This window comes from Diplotaxodon limnothrissa, linkage group LG23 (assembly GCF_057381915.1).
Source record: "Diplotaxodon limnothrissa isolate DT_005_m linkage group LG23, D_limnothrissa_male_GT1.1, whole genome shotgun sequence".
NCBI classification, from domain to species: domain Eukaryota; kingdom Metazoa; phylum Chordata; class Actinopteri; order Cichliformes; family Cichlidae; genus Diplotaxodon; species Diplotaxodon limnothrissa.
In genome coordinates, this window is record NC_140617.1 from 45,616,341 (window position 1) to 45,634,947 (window position 18,607).

An 18,607-nucleotide genomic window follows, 5' to 3' on the forward strand; every position below is an offset into this window, starting at 1 on the left:
AAGTATGAGTGACGATAAAATAATTATTAACTTTTGTTTTGTGTAAAAATGGTACGATAATTTGTACATTTGAAAGTTTTATCTTGTTATCAAATCACTTTGATTGTCACATCACATGTGCAGGTACACTGGTACAGTACATGTGAGTGAAGTTCTTGTTTGCGAGCTTCACAAGCAACAGAGGTGTGCAAAAATACAATAACGTAAAACAAGCAAAATATAAGAACGGCTAAATCTGAGACTAATAAATATATGTACAATATATAATAGTACATGCATTACTGGATGTGTATACTAAATATGTTTTTCTACGCGCGCGCGCGCGTGCGTGTGTGTACATATTTTACAAATTAAATAGAGTAAACAATAAAATAAAATATACAGAGGTTGGTAGTTGGACATGTGCAAAACAAGTGGCATTTATATACAGTGTGGAGTGCATAATGTTGAAGTTCCAGTAGTGAAGCTGAGGTGTCTATGAAGTGTCCAGCAGTCTGATGGCCTGGTGGAAAAAGCTGTCTCTCAGTCTGCTGGTTGGGGACCAGATGCTGCAGAACCTCCTTCCTGATGGAAGTAGTCTGAACAGTTGATGGCTGGGGGGACTGGAGTCCTTGATGATCCTCCCCGCTTTCCTCAGGCAGCGCTTCCTGTAGATGTCTTGGAGGGAGGGAAGCTCACCTCCAATTATCCGTTCAGAACACCGCACTACTCGCTGGAGAGCTTTGCAGTTGTAAGCGGTGCTGTTGCCGTACCAGGTGGTGATGCATCCAGTGAGGATGCTCTCAATGGCACAGTGATAGAAGGTCCTGAGGATGCGGGGGCTCATGCCGAATCTTTTCAGTCTCCTGAGAAAGAAGAGGCGCTGCTGCGCCTTCTTCACTGTTTTGTTTATGTGTACTGACCACGTAAGATCCTCAGCCAGATGTACACCAAGGAAGCGGAAGCTGCTCACTCTCCACAGCAGCGCCGTTGATGGTGATGGGGGTGTGTACTTCTCTGCACCTCCGGAAGTCCACTATCAACTCCTTTGTCTTTGCGACGTTGAGGGTGAGATGGTTGTCTTGACACCAGTGGGTCAGGGCGCTGACCTCCTCCCTGTAAGCCGTCTCATCACTGTTGGTGATAAGACCCACCACTGTAGTGTCGTCCGCAAACTTCACAATGATGTTGGAGTTGTTAGTGGCTGTGCAGTCGTAGGTGTAGAGTGAGTACAGGAGAGGGCTCAGTACACACCCCTGTGGTGCACCAGTGTTCAGTGTGATGGGGGATGAGGTGATGCTGCCCAGTCTGACCACTTGGTGTCTATCAGACAGGAAGCTAAGGATCCAGCTGCAGAGGGAGCTGCTCAGTCCTAGATCCTGCAGTTTCCTGTCCAGCTTCGAGGGAACGATGGTATTGAATGCTGAGCTGTAATCTACTGTTAGCTTGCAGTAAGAGTGTAACAAGCTAGTTTACAATGTTAGTTAGCTAATACAGTATTTTGTACTTTCAGTTTTACGATGGTCAAAGAGAAGGCAATGGTCAGAGGCCATTCTTCAATAAATCAGCGCAGAAAGGAAAATAAGTCTGGTTATTGGAGCATCGTTATCTCGCTGTCTAGCTGGTGAAACTAAGGAACTCAGGGCGAGGACAGCAAAGTTACCAAAGGGGAAAAACTATCAAATTAAAACTGCATCATCTCAAAAATCACAAGTTTCTCTAAAATGTGTTTATTCTAGGGTTGCAGTTATTCATCATTTTAGTCATCAATCATTTTATTGATTGTTCGAAAATTGAATTGGATTAGAAATAGTTTTCTTATTAATGAGCAATAATTATTATTATTCCAAAGAGAAAACACACGGGTCTTTTGGTTACCATTTTAGAAATTGCCATCCTTTAATGATTCATCTGTTAAAAAAAATATTTTGACTGCTTTTATCTAAAAAATATTTTGAGATGCTGAAATGCTGAAATAATAATAATAAAAAAAACAGACACTGATGTCAACATAAAGGTAAACACGCAATTTAGTTTCTTTAGTTTCTGGTTCTCTCCTGTATGGACTAGAGAACGCACGATACCACTTTTTTGTGTCCAGTATCGATATGAATCCAATACAGCGTATTTTTATAATCAATAAAACAGTTTTTTTTAAATATCTTTCTTTATTTTGTATAAGTTCATACTCAAGTTTTAAAAAATAAAACATTAAAGTTATTCAGTTATACCTGTATGCAAAAAACACACTGCACCCAAAATATTTCATAGTTCAGCAACACTGATCAATCTAATAAACTTAAACCTGCACCATCCTCCCTATTCTGGTATTTTAAAGAGTACTTAGCAGAAATATTAAACAACCTAACTAATAGGGTTGCAAACTCCCAGCAAAAAAACAACTAAAGGGAACAATCGCCCACCCTCTGCCTCGTGATGCTTAATCGACATAATCGACTTTAATTTAATGCATGTATTTAAAAAAAATGCACAGAAATCAATTATTTTTCAACAACAATTAAATAGATTCAACATCTTTCTTCAACAGAACTGCAGACTGCACAGATGGTATCTTCCCAAAGGAAAAAGTACTATAACTTACTAGGGTATATATTAGAGATGGACCGATCCGATATTACGTATCGGTATCGGTCCGATACTGACCTAAATTACTGGATCGGATATCGGAGAAAAATAAAAAATGTAATCCGATCCATTAAATATCACGAAAGCACCTCACAAAACTTGCAACATGCCGTAACTCGCCTCAGAACGTTAGCACGTCGGAGCAGTATGCATCACGTGATAGAGCAGCTGTGGCATGCGGGACCTGTCGGTGGTCTGGATAGCATTTGGAGCTTCGCTAGCAACCCGGCATTTCATCTCCGACAAAGTTATCCCTGAGAGAAGTAAAGCAAGTGTGTAAGTCCATCTCTGAATGTTTGTAAAGCATTCCTGCGTTAAGCTTAACGAGCGACTGCCTCTCGCTCTCCGGCTGCTACTTCAATCATGAAACTGATCAATGATCAGCTGATCGGCTTTTCTGTCGCGAGTCCGTGTCTCTTGTTTGCTTTTGGCCCACTTTGCACCAGAAAGAGGAAACCAGCGGCTGAACAACAGCAGCACGTTTAAGCTTGATCAGCTGTTGTTAGAATTTATTTAATATTACTTTCTACTCGAGGATCTTTTTCTACAGCTGACGGCTGGTAACTGTGCAGGGGCGGATCTAGCAAAGTTTAGCCAGGGGGGCCGATAGGGCATGAACAGGGAAAAGGGGGCACAAAGACATACTTTTCTTTCTTATTCTCATTTAAAATGTCTCGCTTTTAATAAATAATTATCTGACACCCAAAGTTTTAATTTGATGCAAAAGGTATAGAAGTCCATTACTGCATATAGTAACTGTTAAGTCTAATATACCCTAGTAAGCTATAGTACTTTTTCCTTTGGGAAGGTACCATCTGTGCAGTCTGCAATTTTGTTGAAGAAAGATGTTGAATCTATTTAATATTTCTTGAAAAATAATTGATTTCTGTGCATTTTTTTTCACACTGCATCAAATTAAGGTTGATTACGTCGATTAAGCATCATGAGGTGGAGCGTGAGGGGTGGTTCCCTATTTTTTATTTATTTATTTTTGTTGTTGCTGGGAGTTGGAACCCTATTAGTTAGGTTGCTTAATATTTATGCTAAGTACTCTTTAAAATACCAGAATAGGGAGGATGGTGTAGGTTTAAGTTTATTAGATTGATCAGTATTGCTGAACTATGAAATTTTTTTTTTTTTGCATACAGGTATAACAGAATAGCTTTAGTGTAGTTGTTGTTTTAAACTTGAGTATGAACTTATACAAAATGCAGCAAGATATTTAAAAAAACAGTTTTGTTGATTAAAAAACACTATATCGGATTCATATCGGTATCGGCAGATATCCAAATTTATGATATCGGTATCGGTATCGGACATAAAAAAGTGGTATCGTGCCATCTCTAGTATATATTAGACTTAATAGTTACTATATACAATATTAGATTTCTATACATTTTACGTTAGATAAAAACTTTGGTTGTAAGATTCAGATAATTATTTATTAAAAGCGAGACATTTTAAACGAGAATAAGAAAGAAAAGTATTTCTTTGTGCCCCCCTTTTCCCTGTTAATGCCCCAGCTGGCCCCCTGGCAAAACCGTGCTAGACCCGCCCCTGCACAGTTACCAGCTGTCAGCTACTTATAGCATTAGGCATTAAAGTAATATTAAATAAATTCTAACAACAGCTTATCAAGCTTAAACGTGCTGCTGTGGTTTATCTGCTGGTTTCCTCTTTCTGGCGCAAAGTGGGAAACAAACAAGAGAGACGGAACTTGCGATCAGCTGATCATTGATTAGTTTCATGATTGAAGTAGCAGCAGGAGAGGGAGGGGGAGAGGAGGCGCGGCAGTCGCTCCATATATCGGTTGTTAAGCTTAACGTGGGAATGCGTTACAAACATTGAGAGAGAAACTTACAAACTTGCTTTACTTCTCTAGGACAGCTTTCACTGAGAAGAAATGCCGATTTGGAAACATGTAGCGAGGCGCTAAATGCTCCACCAGACAACCGAGAGGTCTCTTGTTGTCACATGCAAGAAAGCATGCTCTGAAGAATATCCAGGTAGATAACTGTGGCGATATGTTGGTTATATTACTTTAAAGTGCAACTGGCTAATTCTTATTTTAGCCAACTCCCACTGTCGCCAAAGTGCTTGCTCATAGGGGGTCATATGATTGTTGGGTTTTTCTCTGTATCTATGAAGCGCCTTGAGGCGACTTTTGTTGTGATTTGGCGCTATATAAATAAAATTGAATTGAATTGAATTACTGATGGTGACCTTTGTTACTTTGGTCCCAGCTCTCTGCAGGTCATTCACCAGGTCCCCCCGTGTGGTTCTGGGATCTTTGCTCACCGTTCTCATGATCATTTTGACCCCACGGGATGAGATCTTGCATGGAGCCCCAGATCGAGGGAGATTATCAGTGGTCTTGTATGTCTTCCATTTTCTGATGATTGCTCCCACAGTTGATTTTTTTCACACCAAGCTGCTTGCCTATTGTAGATTCACTCTTCCCAGTCTGGTGCAGGTCTACAATACTTTTCCTGGTGTCCTTCGAAAGCTCTTTGGTCTTGGCCATGGCGGAGTTTGGAGTCTGACTGTTTGAGGCTGTGGACAGGTGTCTTTTATACAGATGATGAGTTCAAACAGGTGCCATTCATACAGGTAACGAGTGGGGGACAGAAAAGCTTCTTACAGAAGACGTTACAGGTCTGTGAGAGCCAGAGATTTTCCTTGTTTGAGGTGACCAAATACTTATTTTCCACCCTGATTTACGAATAAATTCTTTACAAATCCTACCATGTGAATTCATGGATTTTTTTTTCACATTCTGTCTCTCACAGTTGAAGTGTACCTCTGGTGCAAATTACTGACCTCTGTCATCATTTTAAGTGGGGGAACTTGCACAATCGGTGGCTGACTAAATACTTTTTTGCCCCACTGTAGGCCTGCATGAATAAACTTTCTGAATCCTTTATCATCTGCAACTGAAAATAGTTGTGGATGATTACTATACCTTTCTAATGTGACCTTGTTGTCCCTGGCTCTCTCTCTCTCTCTCCCTCCCGCTCTGTTCCTGTGCTACTGAGTGTAACTACCGCCCCTCCCCCCTCATCCCAGCGCAAAGCACAAGGCTCACGTACGAAGCGAAGTGGAAAAAAGTGCGAGAGAGAGGGTGAGAGAAAGAAAAAAAAACAAAAACATGGCTCCCAATAAGGAGCCGGCTCGCGTCGTTCACTTCAAAGATCCGGTCCTAACAGCCGTTTCGTTCACGAACGACTCATCAGGTAAGACTCACCAGGATCCATGTGGTGATGGTCCACACCTGTGTAACCCAGCCTGTCCTTCAGGATTGTCGGCATAATGGTGTTAAAGCACTGGAGAAATCAAAGGACATGATTCTCACAGTGCTCCAAACAATTTCCAGGCAAGGGATTGATGTCAGAGGTGGATGAGAGCATCATCTACCGTAATGTTGGTGTAGTAGGTGAACTGAAAGGGGTTCAGCAGTGAGCTCACCTGGGGCCGAAGATCAGCAAGGACCAGCTCTCCAGGGTCTCCATCAGGTGTGATGTCAGAGCCTCCAGCATCTAGCTGTTGTTCATTTACATCTGCCTAATTGACTGGACAACATGTAAAGTCTTAATTCAAATTCCGCTGCACTGTTAAGAAAATCAAAACTTAATCCTCATAGCACAGTCACAAGAAAACAAACAAACATACAGTCATGTGAAAAAGAGTGTTTTCATAGAAATCTATAGCATACTCTGAAAAACTAAGAACACTCCAGGATTCAGTCATTTATAGAGCCACCTTTTAGCAGCAACAGCGTCACCAAATTGTTTCTGTATGACTATCAGTGTTTCACAAGGACGTTTGGCTCACTCTTCTTTACATTGTTTCTTCAGATCATTGAAGTTTGTGACATTTGTTTAAGTACAGCTATCTTAAGTTCCCTGCACTGAATTTTAAGTTGAGGTCTGGACTGTGAGCGGGTTATTGCAACACCTTGAATCTTGTCTTTTTCAGTCATTCTGGGAACGTTACCCTGCTGTGTGACCCAAACACATTTTTGACTATAGAGTACTTGGTAAACAGGGGAGTTCATGGAAAACTCAATGACTGCAAGGGCCCAGGTTCTGTAGCTGCAAAACAAGCTCAAATCATCACCCCTTCACCACGTGTTGACAGCTGGTATGAGGTGTTTGTGCTGGTATTCTTTGCAACTTTGTTAACAAATTTGCAGCCATGCCGTCATGCTCTTTTTAGAGAGGAGAGACTGTCTCCTTGCAACCCTTCCAAACAAGCTGCACTTATTCAACTCTTTTCTAATTGTACTGTCATGGACTTTAACATTTAACATGCTAACTGAGGCCTGTAGAGTCGGAGATGTAGCTCCTGGATTTTTGAGCTTTTTCTGAGCACTGCACAGTTTGACCCTGGGGTGAATTTGCTGGGAAGATTATGACATTGTGATTATGACACATAGCTGAATACTCCAGACCAGCAAACTGCTAAAATGTATGATTTCATAGAGGTGCGCTCACTTGCTGGTAAAACAATTTGTGAATTGCAGTGAAGTTGGTTAGAATTAATAAAGGGGGAACATATTACCCTCGAGAGTCTACAGACAAGCTGGAGCATCCAAATCACATGATCAAGTTAAGATTACTTCAAACATTTACTGAGTCTTGTTTCAATTTGGGTAAGAAGTGCAGACTTCAAACTACATAAAAGTGTTTAAATTGTGCTGATGGATCAAGTAAAACCAGAGTTGTGAAAGATAATGTAGCCCATGCATTTTTGCAAATACTGTCATCAGCTTGAGTGCAGGAAGAAATAATAAAAACTGTTTTATCTAAGGATAGAAAAAACCCCAAAAAACTTTGAAATAAAACATGACTCTTCCTATTGGGAAAAAAATGCAGCATGTCAGGCATTCACAAAATTATATGCCAGAGTGTGGCATTTGGTTGCTGAGGAAAGGGGAAGTTATTGGAGTGGAGGAAAATATATGCTGCGGCTGTGCTAAAAAAAAAAAAAGACACCAAACAAGGCAAGATAAGCAGTTTGTAAAAGTGAAATATATAAATAAACTCTAAAGTAATCAAAAACTGCCATTTATAACCTTGACTTCGGAGTTTTAAATTACACAAAGATTGCATTATAACATATGTAGTTAGCGTGATAACATCTAGAGTTATTGCATTCATAGAAGTTTCTTCTGCTCTCAGAATAGATTCAGTTGTTCACAGTTTTGGCACACGGTGCATTACCAGGTTGCAAGGTGTTGAGTTGTGGTCATGAAAAGAACAAAGTGGTTAGCAAAAATTCTGTGATGCATTGTCATCTGACGGTTGACAAACCCTCAGTCTAACCACAGTGTGACAGCACGGCTTCACGGAAAGTCACATTTTGAATATTTTCTCATGCAGTTTTTTCTTCTCTAAATTTCATGTTCATTCACTTGACCAAGCCTCTGATGTGTAAATCAGATCCAACTGAATGTCATCAGAACATATTATATGTCACGGTCCGGGGCAGCGGCCGTGTGGAAAGTGGAAGGAGGACTCAAAACGCAGCACTTATTCAGGTGTGAGGGTGATTTATTGACAATATCAAATATAAAGTGGGGATGGTAAAACAGAACTAAGGATGAACTAACTGGGAGAAACTACACAAAGAAATAGCAAACCTGAGCATGAGGGGAGAACAGCAGGGAGAGCACGCAGGGGATTACACCAGGTATGAACACAGACGACGCGACGAGGAGCAGAGGAAATCACACACTATAAGTACACAAAGAGACACTGGGAAATCACACACAGGTGGGGGAAACAGCTGGACCTGATTAACCTGACGAGACAGGGGAACACTAACACCAGGGACCAACAGAGGGAGCACAAACCCAGAACCCAGTATCTAAAATCCCAAAACACAAACCATCCCAAAACAGCCCATGAATAATAAAGAGAATAATAACAATAAGGGACACAAACACAAAGTCACTCAGTCATGGCCGCAGGACCATGACATTATATGTCAATAGAAAATTGTCAGTATAATCTTTTAATAATATAAGTTTGCAAATGGTAGTGATAGGATGTGCAAAGGCTTTGTGTGCATTCCAGAGTGCTCTGGCATTCACACCCACATCCTGGGAGCATGGGAAAGGTTGTACCTTCTTTTATTGTTTTACGGTAGGATAAACGTAGCTATGTCAGTTTGAGTCTAAGTGCCTTTTTTACTTATAGATGAACTGTTGGATTTTCCAGACCAGCAGGTTAAGGGAAGTTGTTTATGGGGTCACACACACACACACACACACACACACACACACACACACACACACACACACACCTCCACATTCCAATGTAAGGAACAAACACCCACTGATGTATAAATAAAGACCAGGGCAGTCTCAGAGTTGCGAGTCCCTGAACCTTCACTCTCGTGCGAGAGCTCAGAGCTGCCTTTGCTAAGCAACAAGTAAAACTGTGTGTTTCTCCTCTCTGATTCTCAGCTGAAGAAGTGTCTTAGAATGCATCTCTTGACATTATATAATGAAATTTGTTTTCTTTTACTAATAAGTTGAGGATTTGGCGTAACATTGAATATAGAAGTTTTCTACCTCTGAAGGTCAGTTGCAATTATGGGTTGTAAACTCACTTTAGTAGTCCTCCTCCTTCATTATTCCATCCATTTTGTGATCAGTGCCACTGGTAGCAAAACAGCCCCGGAGCATGATCCTTCCACCACCAGGCTTAACATCTGGCACAGTGTTCTCAGATTTCAAAGGATCACCTTTGATACATCAAACATACTGTTGTCATTGTGGCCATATAGCTCAGTCATAGTCTAGTCTTCCCATAAAGCTTTCTTTCCAGAAGCAAATGGCTATTTGTGGTTGGGATCCTCTCAGTTCACAGTAAAAACAAATTCCCTCTGATCTAAAGCTGGTCAAAGTGGTTAGCAAAAATTGGGCCAGATTGTGGGATTTTTGGCCCAATTTAAGATGAATTTTCAGTCGAGCAACCGTTTTGGGAATCGGCCCAAGTTTCACCTTAGTCGTGTGTCATGCATCGAGTAGGTTGGGGTAACGAGAAGCAATTAACACCTCATGACCAGCTCCCGATCAGCAATCATATAATTGCGACCAGAATTTCAAACCTGTTAGAAATTCTGGTCGCCCCTCATGAGGGTATCGCACCGTTGAAGCGGTGCCACGAGCCAATTTAACACAACCTGTCACACTGCACACGCACAAACACAGAAATGGAAATGAAAAAAACAAAGTAGTATGGCAGTGCAGTGTGAGATCTGGACACAAGCGATGGAGGCCCAACTTGTAGAACGTTGGGAAGCTCGTCCCAGCTTCCCAACACGCAAATGAGAATCTACGGATGCAAAATGCGGAACACACAAATCTAACCGGTTAACGTAAAAAACATTTTAGCTGGAACACCGGAGCTGTGAGCTCCAAAAACATCAGAGCACTTTTGCAAACATGTTCTATTTTGACCAGCTGACCAGATGGGAACTTTACGCCACTACATTCACAAAAAAAATGGGTAGTACACATTTCCTGTAAAATTAAAGTAACATAATTACAAGGAACATTTTTATTAATCAACTTCATGTAATATTTATTATGGTTGGTGCATTAATTAACAGTTCATGACCTTGTGCTATTAAGTATTAAACCAAACATGTGTAAAACTGTACACAGACAGAGACTCATATCTTTACATATTTGGCTGTGCAGACAAACAGCTTATAAATTGGTTTTTTTTGTAGTCATGTTTGTGTAGCGCTTCATGTTGATGTATATATGCCATATATGGGCTCAAAGACACAAAGTTGACAGGAAATGTGGTTGCTAAGCTGCTGCTATGTGCGCTGAATCTATTTATGGCTAAGGCAGTTGTGTAGTATAAAAAGGGCTGACATGGAAATCACTGATCTTTTTTACTCTTGTCCCTTGGCTTTCTTTCGTGGTCCTTTTTGAGTGATCCCCAGCTTGACACAGGTCAGTCTTCAGACTTGTTATATTTTAACTTTGATTTTATGTGTCTTTACTTTTGCATAACCTTTTACTTGAGTGTAATAAAACTTCAGGTCACGATTAACTTTTTCATCCGAGTATTAAAAACAATTTTTATATTTAAAAAGATGTTAGTTTGTCCAATTTCTCATGAGTGCAGATGTGGTAAAACACATATTTTTATCATTTAAGTACAAGTACATATGCTTGGGTTAAAATTAGTCTAGTAAACTTTGAAATTCAACTTCTTTACTCAAAAGTGAGGAAAATAAAATCTCTAAAATGTACTTGAGTACATTTTAAAGCCTATTTCTACAATCTATTTTGGTGCAAAGCTAAACAAACCTCATTACTAATAAAATAAAAAATATAAAGAAATTAAAACTTTATTTAAACTTAAATTATAATTATAATGAATATAATATGTTATCTTATAATCTTCTGTAACACAAGTAGAGAAAAACAAAGTTTTAAAAAAGTTCTATTTGCTGTTGTCAACATCGTAAACAGGCCAACTGACCTCAACACCTAAATATTTGAAGTTTCTATTGTGAGCTCCAATAGATGTGGCAGACATGGCAGAAACACACCAGACAGAATAATACAGTGGAAGTAGAACCTGGAGCTAGGAAATTAGAGTGCCAGTCAACTGGTTCAGGTGCAGCAGGTGGGCGGATCCTCCAAATTGCTCACAAGTATTTGGCTGCTTCACTTCGTTTGTTCCAAAAAAACATGTCAGCTTTTAGATGCATGTTGACTGTTTACTTTCCTAACATTACTATTTTTCATATTTTACTTGCATGTATCATATACAGTCAACTTTACATAATTTCTGTTTAAACAAATATTCATCTTCATTCAAACTGATCTTACATGCAGCTGCTGTTCATTCAACCATTTAGTTTATTAACTTATAGCAATTAATCTGACATTTCAGAGAATTTCCTTCCCTGAAGATCTTCATTGATCCCTGCGTCAGAGAGCCGACTCCCACCAAACACTGCACTGCACAACAAATCACTCTGCTAACTGAAGAAAGAGGTAAAAGTAATACATCTTTACCAGTTGTTGTTTTGGTTCATCCAACTGGGATCATCCAGTTTGTTGTATTAAATGTGTATTTTAAATGTGTTTTAATGTGTAAGCATGTTCAAATGGTAAAACGTTTCAGAAACAAACAAACTGACTACTTTACTTACTCTTATCAGTGTTCTTTTTTTGTCTTCAAAATAGAAATATGAAGCTCTCCATTTTCTTGCTGGTGGTGCTCTCTGTCACTGTGCTCTGTGTGGATTACGAACATGTTAAGAAGGTCAAAAATCAGCGTATCATCGAACCAGACACAAAAATGTCGTCTGTTTCTTCTAGCAGATCAGCACAAGAAAGTGTTGACGAACGTGTTGACAAACGTGTTGACAACTTCATAAACCAGCATATCATCGACACAGAAGAGTCATGTGATAAACTAATAGAAGACCGGAAGATCAAAGATGTTAATGGTAAAGATAAAAAAAAAAAGAAACACCTTCATCTTTAGCACTTTTAAAAAGGTCAAAGATATTTGTAAAGAAGAACAACGTGTTTATAAAAATGACAATCTTTATAGAAGCTCTGAAGAGATGGAGCTTTTGCACTGCACACTGCAATATGACAAAAGAAAATACAAAGGCGTAAAGATAAAGAAGCATATTGAAATTGCATGTGTGGAAATCGGCCATGTTCTTCAACCTGTACACTTGCAATGCTGCTGTTGATTTGAGAGCTGCTCTGTACTCACTGTGATCTTTCTATCATTGTTTCATGATGTTGCTTTGGATTTCTTCAGATTTGGAATTCTTAAGACTTTGTAAAGTTTGCATAAACAATAATGGGAATATTATTATTAAGGAAATATGGAAGAATTGTTTGTAAGTGAATGTGGAATAATACCACAATCACAAGAGTTATTGAAAGAACTTTTGACTTTCTTGTCTCACTTGCATAAGTAAACATTACATTCTGACATTTTTTTCTAACCGGCTGTTCATCCTGTTCTCTCAGATCACAGACATTGCTTGTCTTTCAGCATTCAATAAATAATCTACAAAAAAAACCAAGTTGCTGCTCCAGAGAATTTTTTTATACTTAAAACAAAGCTCTTGTAAAACCACAAACACTCACTGGTTTTAAAATCATTGATGAAGAGAGGAGCTACAGATTTTGTCTTAGTGCTGAGGTCTGAGTTAGTGCTGGAGTTCATCTGGACTGCATTGGATTTCTATCTGCTCCATGTGTGGGAATAAGCAGAGACAACTAACAAAGAACTTTCAGCAGTAGGGCTGGGCGATATATCGAGCTTTTAAATATATCGATATATTTTTATACGAGATATGAGATGTGACAATATCGTTTACATCAATATTGTCTATTTTACATTATAATTATACTTGTGGAGCCACAATTTTGTCTCTCTTTCGTCCACTTTTGTCTTTGACAACAAAAAGAATAAATGGCTCTGTATTTGGTGCTTGTTTATGTGTTTCTATGCAAAAGCACCCTGTGATGTTAATGATAGGGGTGCAACAATACTCGTATTGATATTGAACCATTCGATACAGTGTTTTCGGTTCGGTACGCATATGTATCGAACAATTCAACATTTTTAATTTATTTTATCAACTTTTCTTCTGACGATGCTGTCTGTGTTGAGCACTCAGTGGATCTGTGTTCGACTACTCCGCCTAGGCTGCACTGTCGAGTGTAGATCCACTGAGTGCAGCGCAAGCTAGCAAGACAGAAGCTCAGCTCGTTGCAACATGGCAACTGCCTCACGCTACCCGAAATTGAACCTCCCCCACCGTCATTGAGATCTGGCATTTGGAACTATCTCGGTTTTCATGTGAAGCATGACCCAGATGGTAAGCGCATCATGGACAAAAGTAAAACAGTATGTTGGATGTGCCACGCAATGCTCAATTGGTGGGAACTAGTGCGTTAGCGCAGTTAGCGTGTTAACATTTTGACGCCGTCCAGCCCCACGCACGGGTCGATCCACGGTAACTCGTTAACGGAGATTTGCAGCGTTATGGCGTTAATGTCATTTTAACAAGGTTAACGCTGACAGCACTAGTGGGAACACAACGAATATGACTGCACATTTACGCCGACATCATCCTAGTGCAAAGACAAGTGGAAGCAGACAAAAACAACAAGCACGCATGCTACAAACTTTGCCTGAGTCATTTAGACAGCCGTTAGCACATGATTCTCCTTATGGGGACCTGATATGTTTAATATGCTGCTGAGAATATAGCCCAGAAGAAGCGTATAGTATAGCTTTTATTTTGGAAAGAGCCATTTCTCTGTAATAAACTCTCTTTTTGCATTGAAAAAATATCGAACTGTGACACCAAAGTATCGAACCGAACCGTGAATTTTGTGTATCATTGCATCCCTAGTTAATGATGACCATGTCTCTCAATTTGAAATGACTCCAACAAAGTTACATTTTTGTTTTTAATATGCTTTTAATTCTATTAACAGACTCAGTTCTATTAACAGCTCTCTGATATACATTAGCATTATAATATTAGGGTGAAAACTGGCCATCCCTGTTCAGTCATTAATAATAAATAACCTCTTAGTTCACTTGCCTCAGTTCTGCTGTGTTCACGACATCAGCGGAGCGGGAGGTGGCTTACTGGGCTTAAGCCCGGGTTGTTGTTTCAGAAGCCCGGGGTCTTTTGGAGTGTAATTTGTTTCATAGTTAGTTGCCTGACTGACAACTATATAAAACAAAAAACTACACACAATATTCGAAGCACATAGCGCACAGTCCTAAATTCCCCCTAATTTTGCTATGATCCGAGCTCAGGCACTAGCCGACTGAGCAGAGGCGGAGCCAGACATCTTATAGGGCTTTGGAGCGTGATGTCACGTGAGGGGGGGCCACGTCCCCTCCCGCTATGACAATAGGCCAAACAAAGCACAGGGAACCTCCAAAAGTTGATTCTGTTCATCTGGACGTAGCAATTTGTGGGAGAAACGTTTCGTCACTCATCCAAGTGACTTCTTCAGTCTCAGCTGACTGCAGGTTTCCTCAATCTTATAAACAGTACATTTGCATAATGACTGAAACCAGCCGACTGATCAACAGCCATGAGTACCATTCACAGAGAGTTGGGGAATGGCTGCAATCACAGTTAAAACCTTCGTAGAAAAATAAGTCCAGTATTACAGAATGAAATCAAATTATTGTGTTTGTTGGTGAGAAAACTTACAAACATACAGTACAGCACTTCAGAGTCACACTGCTAGCGATCGAAGATTTAAGTAAATTTGACAGCTGATCAAGACGCAGAACACAATGCGCTGTAAAAAAAAAAAAAAAAAAAGCATGTAAAATTGCAAAAACCAAACTGCGACACAGCGAGGCCGCGTTATAGCAAGGGACCACTGTATTATATATGCAGGACACCTTGAACTAGTTTTTTTTTTTTTAATTAAGCAGCAAGTCAATGCTGTCATGTAAAGTCTGAATTCAAACACAGGTTGGGGAAACCTGCACTGAGCTGACTGAAGATATCAAACATTTCCAGTAAGACATTTGACCAGGTCTTTTAAGACGTCCCATTAACCAAGCAGCATTCTCAAGCTGCTGCTGCACTGTTAAGAGATTCATAACTTAATCCTCATAGCACAGTCAGAAGAAAACAAACAAACATACAGTCATGTGGAAAAGATTGTTTTCATAGAAATCTATTGCATACTCTGAAAAACTAAGAACACTCCAGGATTCAGTCATTTACCTTTTAGCAGCAATAGTGTCACCAAATTGTTTCTGTATGACTATCAGTGTTTCACAAGGATGTTTGGCTCACTCTTCTTTACATTGTTTCTTCACATCATTGAAGTTTCTGACATTTATTTATGTGTTTATATGTTGACAGCTGGTATGAGATTGCAACTTTACTACCAAACTTGCATCCATGCAGACTTTCTCTTTGCAACCCTTCCAACCAAGCCACACTTATTCAACCTTTTTCTAATTGTACTGTCATGGACTTTAATATTTAACATGCCAACTGAGGCCTGTAGAGTCTGACATATAATCTTGGATTTTTGAGCTTTTTCTGACCATTGCACAGTTTGACCTTGGCGTGAATTTTCTGGGACATGATTCCTGGGAAGATTATGATAATTGTGTTAACTGTCAAATATTATGCTTTCGTAAAGGTGCTCACACTTGCTGATAAACAGTTAATCAAGTGCAGTTCATTAGCAGCATCTGGCTGCTATTACAAATGAAGAAGATAATTATCTTCTTCATTTGTATTGAAGCATTAAAGTTGCTTTCTGAATTACAGGAGGCTGTCTGGTGTGAAGCAATAAACTGAGAACGTATCACCCTCTAGAGTCTACAGACAAAGCATCCAAATCACGTGATTGATTTAAGATGACATCAAACCCTCACTGAGTCTCGTTTCAGTTTGGGTCAGAAATGCGGACGCCAAACTACATACCAGTTTTGAAAATCACCTTTAGTGCAAGAAGAAACAGTAAAAACTGCATCTTCTAAGGAAAAATGTAAATAAAACACAACTTTAATTTCCTATTGGGGGGTGGGGGTGGGGGGGTGGGGGGGGAATGCAGCATGACAGCCAAAATTATATGCATTACCAAGCTGCAAACACTCATAAGGTGCTGAGTTGTGGTCATGAAAAGAAGAAAGTGGTTAGCGAAAATTCTGTGATGCAGTGTCATCTGATGGTTGTGACAGCACGGCTTCACGGAAAGTCATGTATTGAATATTTTCTCATGCAGTTTTTTATTCTGTATATTTCATGTTCATTTACTTGACCAAGCCTCTGATGTGTAAATCAGATCCAACTGAATGTCATCAGAACATATTATATTATGAAATTTGTTTTCTTTTACTAATAAGTCGAGGTTGAGGATTTGGAGTAGCACTAAATATAGAAGTTTTCTATCTCTGATGATCAGTTTCAATGGTTGATTGTAAACTCACTTTACTAGTCCTCCTCCTTCATTATTCCATCCGGCAAATCAGCCCCGGAGCATGATCCTACCACCACCAGGCTTAACATCTGGTACAGTGTTCTCAGATTTCAAAGGATCACCTTTGATACATCAAACATACTGTTGTCATTGTGGCCATATAGCTCAGTCATAGTCTAGTCTGCCCAGAAAGCTGTCTTTCCAGAAGGGGTTGGGATCCTCAGTTCACAGTAATAACAAATTCCCACTGATCTAAGGGGGACTCTTTGGTCTTCTTCCAGTCCTTGGCCAAGTGGTAACATATCCAAACAACTTGTAATTACAAACGATTATTTGAACCGAATCTGTAAGTGTATAAAAATGGCTTAAAATGGTTTACAGTGAGTTCCTTGGACTTTCTGTTGTTCTAAATATTGGTCAATCCAACAAGTGCTTTCAAGCTGATCCTTTTTACGCTGCGAAGAGAAACTAACACTTGTAGTCGGCCATGATCACTAATGAGAAGTTAATAGGGCTTGTTGAGTTATGAGGTGCAGAACCTTCAGCACCTCACATGAAAAGAATTGACTGTGTGTATGCTTTTGGCACTGTGTGGATTTGAGAAAATCCAAAATAAATTCAAACTTGTTTTTGAAAGCTGTTTTATAAATTTCAGTGGTATATTATTCATGCAATAGGGAGTTGTCTTCTTCAACTACTGGGGCTGAAATAAGTTCATCTAGTTTAGAAACTTCCACTGAACAGTCTATTATAGTGTCAGAACTAAGCATATGCTTTTAAGAACTTAAACACTTTGAATGAGAATAATAGAAATTTTCCATTATAGCTTCTACTCAAGTACAATCAATAAAGAAAACCACAGACTCTTTGATGTTTGTTTTGAAGGAAAAGTAATTTCCTGTAAATGTTTATCTGTGTGAGATTTTTCAGAAAACAATTTTTTTAAACGTGAGATACATGGCCTATTCTTTCCTTGTTCTACTTTTATCTCATCATTAATCTGATTACTGTTTAAGACAAGATGGAAATATAATATTCTCATGTTAAAAAGATAGAAAAAAGATTTTATTACCCAGAAATCTAACTTTTCATGCCTGTGAGCATAAACATGAGCAGCAGCGCTCTCTGCACTTTGTGTGTGGAAGTGCAAAAGCTTACAGCACCTGGTATTCCCAGGCGGTCTCCCATCCAAGTACTGACCAGGCCCGACCCTGCTTAGCTTCCGAGATCAGACGAGATCGGGCGTGTTCAGGGTGGTATGGCCGTAAGCGAGAGAAGAGCACAGAAACAGCCTTTTTAAACATGCTGTGATACCACCCTGAACACGCCCGATGTGTTCTAAGGTGCATTTAAAACCCAGGATGGCATGGAGCTACCTGCCAGAGAGCAGCAGGTAAGTGCATGGTCCCTCCTGCTAGCCCTCAATGTCTACGTGTATTTAAAATTGAGAGGTGGGCAATGACGCCAGGGGTGAGGTGTACACCCTGATGGTAACTTGGATTCCGTGCAGCGTGCCCACCCCCAAGATCCTATATGTATGTGTAATGAGAGTGTGAGTAATGTGAATGTCTAAGTTGTGAGATAAAATTGAGGCAGAGGCAGCCAGAAGGGGACAGAGGGGGGGATGCCTCCTCTGCACCCTAGTGACACACCCCTACTCCAAGTCCCTGCATGTGTGGGTGGTTGTGGTGGAGCGGGAAGAGGGAGGCAGCTGGAGATGGGGAGGGAAGGAAGGGAGGGGCAAGTGACCCCTCCCTGGGGCCAGCTCCCCCGCTGACCCCAGTAGGCACCCCCATACTCCGCGACCCGCTAGGGAAAGGGGGCCCAGGCCCATCCGGGCCGGGGCCCAGTGCAGCAGCGCTGCCCGGCCGCACAGAGCCTGGGACAGTCCACCCAACCCCACCACAGAGAAAACTGCACCCACCCCACCATCCACTCATCTTCCAGACTACATAAGACAATAGACGCCCAGGCTGAGATCTTCCTCCACCTCTC

General features: G+C 40.2%; 1 non-coding gene across 1 annotated transcript; it reads right to left on the reverse strand.

The window, feature by feature from the left end:
* Nucleotides 1-17,763: 17,763 nt before the first annotated feature.
* On the reverse strand, nt 17,764-17,882 carry LOC146608818 (5S ribosomal RNA). Its single transcript, XR_014905234.1, has one exon. It is a non-coding gene; the product is annotated as a 5S ribosomal RNA (ribosomal RNA).
* Nucleotides 17,883-18,607: the final 725 nt, after the last annotated feature.